This window comes from Ammospiza caudacuta, chromosome 2 (assembly GCF_027887145.1).
Source record: "Ammospiza caudacuta isolate bAmmCau1 chromosome 2, bAmmCau1.pri, whole genome shotgun sequence".
NCBI classification, from domain to species: domain Eukaryota; kingdom Metazoa; phylum Chordata; class Aves; order Passeriformes; family Passerellidae; genus Ammospiza; species Ammospiza caudacuta.
Window position 1 is genome coordinate 118,693,963 of NC_080594.1, and position 12,759 is coordinate 118,706,721.

Genomic DNA, 12,759 nt, shown 5'->3' on the forward strand with positions numbered 1-12,759 from the left:
AATGGATGTTGGGGGGATACTCCATGTCCTGCCCTGTTTCCCATGCACCCCAAATCTGATGAGAGTAGCTCTTTCACTAAGATCTCCCATCAGACAAATCCTAAGGAGTTTTCCTCTCCTCAATTATGACCATGAACTCCAGTCCCAGGTCAGCCACAAACCAAATCTAAACTCAATCTGGATGCAGACCCAGCCCCTTCCCCCGCTCGGAACACGCAGGAATTCTACAGGCAAATTTTGGAATTTTCCATGGTCTGTGAGAGTCTCTGTGGAGCAGCAGTGTGGGCAGGGCAGGCACACAATGAGGGGGCTCTGGAGGGCCACAGGAGTGGAAGCAACAGTTTGGCTTTGTGGGCAATATCTTGGAAATCCACGAGGCTGCTCTCCAGGGAAAAAATGGGAAATCAGTGGTGGAATTTGTGTCTGTGACATTCCCTGAGGGCAGGGTTCAGCAAATGAGGCAGAGCTGGAAGGGGAACCAGAGGGGCTGTGCTGAGATCCCCTGAAGGTTCTGATTTCTTCAGGTTTGAAACATTTAGGGAGGAAAACAAAAAGGGAATGCCAGCAATTTCTGCCTGATGTTTCCATCCTTTGGATTGTCTCTATCATGGGGGAGTTTGCCCTGTGAACATTTTAAGTGGAGCAAAGAGTCCCCATTGTGTGAAAACTCAGCCCTGCTCAGAGCTCACTCTAAAGGCTTCCCCCAGCTACTGGAGCTCAGCAAATCCCTGTGGCTGAGCCCTTCCAGGTGGGCTGAGTGACCAGGAATGCCTCTTTTACCATGAATTCTCAGCTCTTTTAAAATTATTATTATTATTATTATTATTATTATTATTTGTAACCTAAATGGTCCTTGGAGTGTTTTTTTCTGAATATATTTTGCAAAACTGTCAGACTTCAGACGTGCAAGCACATACAAAACCCAGTGGTGGGGTTGGTTTGGGAAGCCCTGGGTGACTTTGCCCAGACATATATTCCAATTAAACAGCACAAATGTTCAAATTCCTTGGCTGCTTTCTGGAGTCCCAGGTCTTTACCTGCCCTCAGATCTGGATCAGACCAGAACTGCTTGGGAGTGATTTCCCTTTATCAGCTCCTTTACAGGTAATTTACCAGCAGTCCAAGCTGGATATTTACCCTGAAGAGCAGAAACCCCATCTTTCAGATAAGATTACTCTCCTCCAAGTAAATATTGGGCAGAACACAAGGAAGGGATGAAAACTGCAGACAAAATGGAAAGGAAATGGCTGATGAGGCTGTTAGAGAGTTAGTTCAGGTTGAAGCGCCTTTGGAACTGGTCAGGAAGGAGATGAGAGGGGAAAGCAGTTCATGGCTTTGCAGGACCAAGGGCAATGATCTGCACTGGCCTGTGATCCTTTCAAAGTGCTCACCTGCCAAGACTGGTACATTCAGACACTGAAAGTTCATTTGGAAAGAGCCTGGAGAGCTAAATGTGCCTGCTCACTGTGGCATCCAAAGCCACCCCAACTCCTGAACAGAAAATCAAAGTTTTAAACGCCTTTACTCTGTGGAGGGGATGCTGCTCTGCAGGGAGGCAGACACCAGGCTTGCCCACTGTTCCCACAGAGGAAATTTTGGAGGGGCAAACCTTTGTAACAAGCCTTTTGTTGTTAGAAGAGTGCAGAACTGTGACAGTGTTCACAGGGGTTCTTGGATAAGGGAAGAGACGAGGATTTGACTCCATGTTTCAGAAGGCTGATTTATTATTTTATGATATATATTACATTAAAACTATACTAAAAGAATAGAAGAAAGGATTTCATCAGAAGGCTAGCTAAGAATAGAATAGGAAAGAATGATAACAAAGGTTTGTGGCTTGGCTCTCTGCCTGAGCCAGCTGGACTGTGATTGTCCATTAATTAGAAACAACCAACATGGACCAATCACAGATCCACCTGTTGCATTCCACAGCAGCAGATAATCAATGTTTACATTTTGTTCCTGAGGCCTTTCAGCTTCTCAGGAGGAAAAATTCTAAAGAAAGGATTTTTCATAAAATGTGTCTGCGACACAGAACCTGGGAGAGAGAGACAAAAGCATGACGAGCTGCATCAGCTGCAAACCTGGGTGCTGCTTTTCCATGTGGTGCTGGGCTCCCCTGGTGACAGACACGTTATAAATACCTCAAGACAGACCCATTTCAGAGGGGTGTCTGCAGCTGTGGGGAAGCTGCAGATTGGAAATTCCAACTGACTTGTCAGAGGCATGAAAAATATTTCCCAAAGCCGCTCTGCGCTCGGGGGCTTTTCTTGAGCAGAGAATTCACTGGTTTCACCACTCTGCTGCTAGAAAGGCTTCTGAGGGCTGAATTCAGCTCAAAAACTAATTAGTGCTAGAGTCAAAGCCAGGGTGATGTGAGGCTTGCCCTTGGAGCAAAATATTCACACTGGCGGGGAATTGATCATGGTTAAAGAGGTGTTTGGTGCTTTCATAGGGTTGTGAAATGGGGGGTCAGTGGAAGAGCCCTAATTGAATCACAGAATGTCCTGAGCTGGAAGGGACCCCCAGGGATCCCCCAGTCCCACCTTGGCCCTGCCCAGACCTCCCAAAATCCCACCCTGGGCATCCCTGGCAGTGGTGGCCACAGGAGCTGTGGCAGCCTCAGGGCCGTGCCCATTCCCTGGGCAGCCTGGGCAGTGCCAGCACCCTCTGGGCAAGAACCTTGCCCTAAAATCCAACCTAAATCTGCCCAGACACAGCTCCTCTGTGTGACTCTCAAATCCTGGTCACACAGAGGAGAAATCAGTGCCTGTCCCTCCTTCTCCCCTCTTGAGGAAGGTGTGGAATGTGATGAAGCCCTATTGATGCAGGGCACCCCCAGCCAGGGAATGATGGGCTCTGGATCCATGATTTCAGGAGGCTGAACAATTGCTTTATTAAGCTGTACTATATTACACTAATGCTATACTAAATTACATAGTAAAGAGACACTAAAGAAAAACCCATGACTGTCTGAGACAGCCAGGACACAACTTTGACCCAATTGGCCAATTGACCATCAGCAGAATCCAATTAACAAATCATTCCGGGTAAACAATCCCCATAACACATTCCACATGTGCCAAACAACAGGAGCAATGAATAGAGATAAGAATTGTTTTCTCTTCTTCTCTGAGGTTTCTCAGTGCCTTTCCCAGGAGAAATCCTTGGGGAAGTTGTGCCTGCTGCTCTCTGTGGAGAGAGCTGAGGCCACAAGGTACCTGAGCCCTTCACCAAATGTGTTTGTAGGGCTTCAATCACCCATGGGACATCACCCAGCAGAAGAGGGCAGGCAGACACTCCTGGAAGTGTCCAAGGCCAGATTGGATGTTTCTCTGAGCAACCTGGTCTGTTGGAAGCTGTCCCTACCTGTGGCAGAGAGTAGAAACTGTGTTGGTGTGGTTATTTCAGCCAGGGAATGCTGGGGTCCTTCTTTGAGCTTCATTTGTAGCATCAGCTTCATGACATGGTTGATATCATAGGAAGATGGTAAAGCTCATGTATAGCTAGTGGCAACTAAGGATTTTTTTTGTTACAGAGTACTTTAAAAACTTCCTGGCTAATAGCGTGTTGTTGAAGCTCACAGATGATTGTTTTAACTAATTACTAAAAGTACATGTACATTTGTTTCACACAATGCTTGCTTGTCTTTTTCCTATTAACAATACACAATACGTCGTTATTAAGCTTAAAACCTTCTACTATCTTACTAAGTATGTCTTCTTGCAGTCTTAAAGCCCATCTTAGCTAAGCCTAAGACTCAAGTTATTGTTTAATGTCTTTGTTTACCATATCATTGTAACTTTTTTTTACTTTCAAACTTTACATCTACAACTAGTTCTAAGTTTTCTGTTCTTTCTGTTTCTGAGGCCTATTTTCTCAGCTTTCAAAAAATCTTCTCACTTTTACTATTTCCCCCAGGAGCTAGACTGTCTTCAAGGCTCCTTCCAAGCATTCTGGGATATGAGGATTATGTCAGTACTCCTGTCCCAGCCTAAAATCAGGGAGACTTCCACCTTCATTAGCAAGACTTAAATCACACCCAGTACCATGTCTGAACCATCCCCACATATTTTTTTCCCCTATTTTTGTGCTCCTGAAGGAGTGACCATCCCACCAAACCTGTCTGTGGTTGTTCATGTAAATCCCTACCTCGTGCATGACAGAAATGTGATTTTATCCTGAACTGTGAATATCCCCACTCTAAAACCTTTCTGGGGAACACTGGCATTACCACAAATGCAATTGTGAAGGCTCTTAACAGCCTGAAAGCATTTTCATTTTGGAGAGAGGAGGGTTTATCACCCTGGAGTTCCAGCAAGCTCAGTTCCAGGCAGTGCAGTACCCAGAACACCCTCAAACAATGGGAAGAGAGGAAATGATGCTGGAGTTTGTGCCTTCCCCTCCACGAAGACATGAGTGAGAAATTTCAAGGCTGAATCATTTATTTCTGACAAGCCCCTGTGTATTAATTAAACTTAATCACTCTAATCAGCTTGGCTCCTGATACACCTGGTAAATTGTTACCAGCTTGCTGATGATGGTGCTTACGAAAGAGAAATCAGGACAGAATTTTATTGGGGTTATCAGAGATTTCCACCCATCACTACCTTGTTCCTTCCTCCACCACAGATCCCTCACGTGCCAAGTGCCACATTAACTATTTATGGGGTGGCTGTTGCCTAAACGAGGAAAAATCTCAAAAAAAAAAATTTATTGCTAGGTGTCCAACCTTAACACAAAATTAGAAGTGCTCTGCTTTAAAAATTCAGTTCGAAAATATTGATGAAGTTATCTTTATTTACAGAATTTAAAAAGAACTTGTTTACAAAAGAAAAGAGGTTCAATAAGTGTTTTTAACAGGGTTTTTCCTCCTAGTTGGTGGTGTTTATATAAAACAAGAATGAAACGGTGCAATATTCCTTTGCTTCCATTTTTCTGCACTACCACAGAATTCCTCCTGCCCAGACACACATTACCATAAGGTTTGCAAGTGCTCTTGGGGCCCTGATTACATTCACTGCCTGCTCTTGCCAAAATGTAAAGTAAAATATTTTCATATATATTTTATGTGTTCATAAAAAGCTATACTCTACTTGACATCTGTTATCTGGATTAAGGCTTTTTGTTCAGCTGGCCAAAAAAGAGGAGGAAGTCCATGGAGCATTTGATCCACCACAATCCACAGATGATGGTCATTTGTTGGGATGCTAATATGAAAAAAAAAATCCAATAAAACAAGCAATCAGCCTTTGGACTTAAATAAAACAACAGAAAGGGGAAGAAATACCAGGCCCTCCTCCATAATGCTCTCTCATTTATTTTTGCCTGTGTGGTCTTATAATCATAAATGTTGCCATTACAGTCTCCATGACTTTTTTGCATCTATCACCAAGAAAATGGAAAGCAAAATGCAGTATTTTGGAGCTCCCCTCTGAATTCAGATGCCTGAACTGCAAATGAGCATTGAGCCAGCTCAGAATTGCTGCTACATTTATAAGGGCCAGAAATGTCCAGAGTTATTTCCACCCTGCTCTTTTACAAGTCACGTGGTCCCATTTCTCCTCCACCAACACTCTGGATAAATGAAATGCAGGCTCATAATCATACATTTAATTTTATTACCTTGCCACTGTGTGAACAGGAAGGCTTCAGACATTAAATGGCATTTTAGATAAGGAGAGGGAGCAAACCATAATGGCTTCAACAACAGCAGCAAGAAAGAGCCAGGTTTTTTTAAAGCATTTAAATAAATGATTGTGGGCAAGACCTATTTCATACAGTCAGAACATAATTGGGCCCATAACATGGCTGATACACTGATGGCCATGAAAATTTAATTACTTACAAGCCACTGAATGAATTATGCAGTCTCTGATCGCTGCAGAATAAAGTTTATAGACCAGATTCACTGCTGGCACAAGCAATGGAGCTCCTTTGGCTTCCATCATTTGTTCCAGCAGTGAGCTTGGCTCACCATCACTCCAGCATGGATCCAGAGTCCCTTGAAGTCCATGGAAAAGGGCCTTGACTTCAAGGGACTCTGGATGATGTCTGGGGTACTTTGTGTTTTGCCAGCAGCTGAATTAGTCACAGATCCCCCTGTACACACACATGCACTGTGGTGACACGTAGTGACCCAGGGCTGGGACTGGAAACGCATCCCTAGCAGCAAACACTCTATTTCTGTAACCCAAACCCCACATTTGGAGCTGCTCTCCTCATATTTAGAACATTTCCACTCAGTGCCAGCCCCACTGTTTGTTTGTAGTTTAAACTCTTGGAGAATGTTGTTCCATCACCCCCCCAAACCTCTCAGTAGCTGCCTGAAAACTGAAACTATTTTGGATGAAGCTTCATCAGAAAAGATATAAATGAACATCTTCTTGCCCTGCTGTCTGTTCCCTAAGCCTAACTGTGAGCACAATATTCCCAAGAAAGCTCTCTGGCACAAGTTAGGGTGGTGAAGGACAAGATCGCACATTTTTATGGCTGGCTGGCAGAAGGAAAGTTGCTGAGCTTGCTCTTCTCAAACTGGATATCCAATTTTATCCTCAGATGTTGTCCAGCCTCAGAGAGGATCCATCTGAGCAGTGCAGTGGCTCCAGTCACCACTTAACTAAAAAAATTCCAAGGAAGTTCAATAAATTGATAGTGAGGTCCTGGCAGAGGTTCCCAGAGCAGCTGGGGCTGCCCCTGGATCCCTGGAATGCCCAAGGCCAGGTTGGACACTGGGGCTTGGAGCAGCCTGGGACAGTGGAAGGTGTCCCAGGAGTTGGGAATTAAATTATCTCTAAGGCCCCTGGAAGAGATAAAAGATCTCACACTCATCACCTCTAAGGTAGCACCAAATGTATTAAAAATCCCTGATTTGACCCAACTGTGATCTCACCAAACTAAAACTCAGCTTTGACACCTGGCATGCACACCCCCAGCTTTGATTTGCTGGGTCACCCTCGATGTCCTGCTCTTCTGTTCTGCCACAGCTTCCCAGCAATGAGGAATAATGGCAGTAAATCAGCTGGGCTGCCTTAAAGAAGCACCGAAAACCTCCTGCTCCAAAGGGCAGCAAAAGCAAAACCAGGCAGAGTTGCTGTTTTTTAGTGCTCAGGTGTGAGATGACTCTTTGGTAATGGGTTGGTGGTGTCACAATGCAGGGTTAAAAATAGACACTTTCAGAAGAGGAAAGTCCACAAACTTGTGAAATACTAATTCAGTCACTGACCATGGATTAGCAGTGAAGTCTAAGTTCAAATTCCAGCTAAAAAGCCAAATTTAGAGCTGTAAAATATAATGTTTAAACAAACCTGTATTTGACACCAACTGAACATCACCAAACAGAATTAGAGCTGGCTGAAATTGTTCTGGGTTAGCATGAAACTACTGGAAGTTTAAAGCTTTTACAGTTTTTTTGTTGGTTTGGTTTTTATGTTTTTTGGTGGGGTTTTTTTTTGTCACAATCTTGATAATGGGCTTATTATGGGAGTTGTAAAATTTCATTGCAGCTCATTCGTCTCTTGAACAAAATGAAGCTCATTTTTCCAGTGGAAACAGCCTGGTCCTGATGATCCTTCCCCCTGTGCCAGAGAAAAGGTTCAGCTGGCTTTTTGGATCAGTTTTACTGCCTCTCTGCAGAGAAGGGGAACCGTGGAGCCAAGAATTTGGCCTCTGGATTTCAGTGCCATTAACACCCAGAAAGAATTCCTGGGAAGGACCAACTTCCATGAGGGAAGCTGGAGCTGCTCCTCACAGTCTGGGGCTTGTCTGCACATGCAAATAAACACATCTGGAATGAGAGGAGCTGTAAATTCAGAGTGTGAGAGCGGTAAAATGGAGAGAGCCATGTGGCAATGGGGTTATTTCTTTTTTATTTATTTCTGCTGGGATTGCTCAGTGAAGCTGAGGCAGGGAAAGACACCCAGATTCCAGTCCCCCAACATCCCCAGGCACTGCCACTGTGGGCTGAGTTACTGGGAGCTGTTAAATGATTGTGCTGGAATAATTCCATGTGAATGCAAGCCCTCATTTTGCTGTAGAATTGGGGAATTCTGTCAGGGAATAAACTCAGCTTGGTTATTTCCTCTCACAGTGGAAGATTTGCCTGGGTTTGTGAGGTTTGTACAAATAAAATTGCCCAAGTAAAGCAATCAGAATTTCATTAATGGGCATTTCACAGCTGAGTAAACTTTTTCTCCAATGTATCAGAAGGCTCAACCATTTCCGAGTTTCAAACCATTGGTTTGGAGTGGCTGTTCTGGCTTCCAAACACTCCGGCTGCAGGAGGAAGGATCAGCTGTCATGTTCACCCAGGAATAAGTAAAAAAATGGATTTAGGACAATTTTCTAGAAATAAACACAAATTTCCTTATGCTTAGGTGCAGTTTATTTGGAGTGGAATGTCTCAATTCTGAAGTGCTCCACGCTGAGGGAAGATATTTATTTCACCCCCTCTTCCTTGTCTGTCTTTTGGAAAGCATTTTCCTTATTTTTTCAGCCATAAACTCTCATATTATACACTCAGATCTGAAGTTTTCAAGATGCTTCATGTTCATGCAGAGCTCATGGGGCTCTCATTTGCTGTTCCCTGCTTTTTCAGGGCAGAACAGCTCTGAATCCATGGAAAAGAGCAGAGGGAGAGATGAAGAAATTGGGAATCTCATTGGGAATCACACAATATCCACTCTGATCTTCTCCAGACACCTGATGGTGCTGCCCTGGAACCAGAGTGGTTCTGTCACACACAAATATCAGCTGGACACACTTTGGGAAGCCAACATTCCCTAAAAGCTCTGTTCCTCTCAGGAAGGCAGCTTTCCACAGGAAAACCACCCAGACTCACATCAAGCACCTTTCAGAGGCACTTATGGTGTACAGAGTTCTTCCTGAACTTTTTCTGCCATTTTTTAAATGAAAATAACCATCTGGGGTTTTTTTTCAATAACTGGCCAGATTGGTCATTTAGCATGAATCACCTAATTCATCCCAGATTTTGGACTTTGATATTTATTTTGAGATATTTCTGATTTTGGAGCACAGCAAAGGGTACATTTCTCAGACCATTTTACCCATTTCATCCCGTAAAGAATGAATAACAATTACCTAACTTGAAGATTGTTGCTTAACCACAGTTGTTAAGTGAAATCATACTCTGCTCATGGTTCAAGCATACATCTTTTGTAGCAAAAGAAAGATAAACAAATTATGATTCTAACCAACACTGGATAATTAGATGCTTAATATGGGCAGCAGAAGGGAAAAAACATTGAAATTAGTGTATAGGGGTGGACAGTTTGTACTGCAAAACCCAATAATGAGTCCTGGAGCCATCCAACCTCTTTTTAATGTATAAAAACTCAACATTTTAATCTGAGGTTGGTGTGTTCCCAAAAGAGTAGATATCCAGGGAGGGTGGCCAATGAAAGTTTCATATTTCTGCACCCAAAGGACACTTTTTTCTGCATGAAAATCATCAGAGCATCTCCACGGTGCAGGATCTCAGCACCAATAAAGCTCCACAAGCTGGTTTGGGTTCTCTCAGAGCCTGTCAGACACTTGGATTCCAGCTGGAGCTTTGGGAGTGCCAGGAATTGCTCCATTGTGCTGCTGCTCCTGAGGATGCTGATTTGGGCAGAGCAGAGCAGACAGGCAGAGCAGGGATGGGTTTTGGCCATAGGGAATAATTGATGGCAAGATGACTTTTGTACTCATATTTCCCTAAACACTTTCCTCCTCCCAGTGGAATTAGTGCCAGCATCACCTCATGGTTTGTGTGGATAAATGTTTCCAGGGAATGGTAAAGAAGGAATGAAATCATCAATTCTGTGATCTGCTGAAGGGCACAGCCAGCACTCCAGAATTTAAAATTTCAGGGTCTAAAGAAAGCAGTGGAACCCCATTTCCCTGTGTGTGGCATTCACATTCTCTGAAAAAATCCCTTTACCCAGGGTTTTTCCCCTGGGAGTCTGAGAGGCCTCAGAGAAAAGGAAAACAATTCTTACCTCATTTGCTTCTCCTGTGTTGTGCTCATGTGGAATGTGTTTGGAGATTGTTTACCCACAGGTGATTGTTTCATTGGATTCTGGTGTGAGTTGTTTTCACTCTTTGGCCAATTGGGGCCAAGCTGTATCAGGCCTGGAAAGAGTCACCAGTTTTCATTATTATCTTTTTAGCATTTGTCTGTATCCTTTCTGTATTCTTTAGTATAGTGCAGTATTCTTTAATATAATATAGTATTATAAAGTAGTAAATTAGCCTTCTGACTGGATTCTGGTGTGAGTTGTTCCGACTCTTTGGCCAACTGGGGCCAAGCTGCGTTGGGACTTTGGAGAGAGTCACGAGTTTTCATTATTATCTTATCTTTTTAGCATTCAGTAAATATCCTTTCTGTATTCTTTAGTATAATATAGTATTCTTTAATATAATATAGTATCATAAAGTAATAAATTAGCCTTCTGATTGGATTCTTGTGTGAGTTGTTTTGACTCTTTGGCCAATCAGTGCCAAGATGTGCCAGGACTCTGGAAAGAGTCACGAGTTTTCATTATTATCTTTTTAGCATTCAGTAACTTTTCTGTATTCTTTAGTATAATATAGTATAATAAGCAATAAATTAGCCTTCTGAGAAGATGGAGTCAGATTCATCATTCCTTCCTTCATCAGGGCATCCTGATTTTACAATACTTGTGTGCACAAGAGCATGAATGTGTCTAAAAAGCAAAATGTTGGGAGGAGAAGCACAAAGCCCCTGCAAGCTGTGCTGCTGGTGGAATTCCCTTCCCTCTGCGCCACGTGCTGCCACAGGACAAAGTTGAATGGGGATGTGTGACATACTGGAAATGCTCCTGTCAGGCCACAGAGGTACAGGATGTCCAGGCAGCACCTTTGCCACTGAAAGGGCTCTGTTCTGGAAATCTCATATTTGCAGAGAATTTCTGCTGGAGGCTGAGCAGCCAAGGCAGGGGAAAGTTCCTTTATTCATATAATCCCAGCACCAGGATTATTCACATTATTCACATAATCCCAGCACCAGGATTATTCACATTATGCACATAACCACAGCACCAGGATTATTCACATTATTCACATAATCCCAGCACCAGGATTATTCACATTATGCACATAACCCCAGCACCAGGATTATTCACATTATGCACATAATCCCAGCACCAGGATTATTCACATTATGCACATAACCCCAGCACTAGGAGGGTGAGGAGAACATAGCCAAGCAGGACAAAAACAATGGATAAGCAAGAGCTGGAGCACACACTGAGCTTTTTTAAACTCCTCCCCATGATGGATTTGTCAGAGTCATCACAGAGTCTTAGCTGTTCCCTCAGGAGCTCAGGCTGTCATCAGGCTGACACTGAGCAAACACACTCTGAAGGCATCATGAACATTTGCTTAAATACAGTTCTTGCATTCACTTTTTCCAGGGCTTTGAGTCATCTCAGCAAATCTGGGAGTTGATTTTGGGGGTTTTTTTAACCCTTGGAAGTAGCAGATTTTCAGTCATATGGATGGGTGTAAGTGTATTTAGGGTTTTTTTCTCTGTTTTCCCATCCTCTCCCCCAGTATATTTTACACTTAATGGCCATTTTCCCTCCTAATTCCAGTCAGAAAATTAAAAAAACCCCACATTTTTACTGTCAAATCCTTGCCTTCCCACAGGTATTGTCATCCCTTTGGAAAATGAAGTGAAACATTAGTGAGGGATGGTGGATTTGACTCTGGCACACTCATCTTCTGCAAGGAAGCAACAGAAGTGAAACTGTGCTCATTCAATCACCTACCTACAGAGAAAAAATAAATAAATTTTAAAAAATAAAAAGGGAACAATGAATTATTGAAGCCAAAGCCAAGGCAAATAATTCAGAGACAGTCCATGAGGTGAAATAAGTTCTCATTCATTTGTGGGCTGTAAGTCCAAACAATAAAGCCGCTCTAAAAATGCTCTGCTCACTGATAGCTCATAAATAAAAGAAACGTAAGTATGTCATATTCCTCAGTAAAATTTTAAAAAGCAAATAACTGGATTTTTAAAAAGTCTGACTTTTAAACAGTGTCAGGAATGGATAATTTACTTTTAACACACATTCATGCTGTTGTTCACACAGGGCAGTGGAATTCCACTGCTTTCTTTAGACCCTGAAATTTGAAATTCTGATTCAACAGTCCTTGCCTGTGGGTGAGGCAGCTTTGGGATGCTCACTAAAGTTTTGTTTTTTGGCTCCACATCCTGTTCCTTCTCAGGCAGGGGAAATCCCCAGAGCTGGGGAGGTGAGGAGCAGTGAGAGGTGGTGATTTGCTGCTGGTTCCTATCAGATCCACCTGTCCTGACATTTTCCCACTGCTGCTGATCATCCTGCTCCACTGCTGCCCTGCTGGGCTTGGAAAGGGCAGTGGAAGTTACACCTGCACAAGGGCAGGAGGGAAAAGATCAGCTCATGCCAGAGCAAGGCTGCTTTCTCAAGCTGAAGACAATAAATATTATTTTTATGTATGTATATAACACTACTGTGCAGTCTCTCACTGTATAATGAAGATTTGTCTTGATTTTGTAAAAGATTTCCAATTTTCACAGAATTATCAACACTGGAAGAGACCTTAAAATCATCCAGCCCCACCAGCATCACCCCAATCCCTGTCCCCAAGGCCACATCCAGACTGCTCTGGGGCAATTCAGTGACTCCAAACCTCCCTGGGCAGCTCAGCCCAAGGCCTGACCACTCTGCCAGGGAAATTTTCTTTGCCAATCTC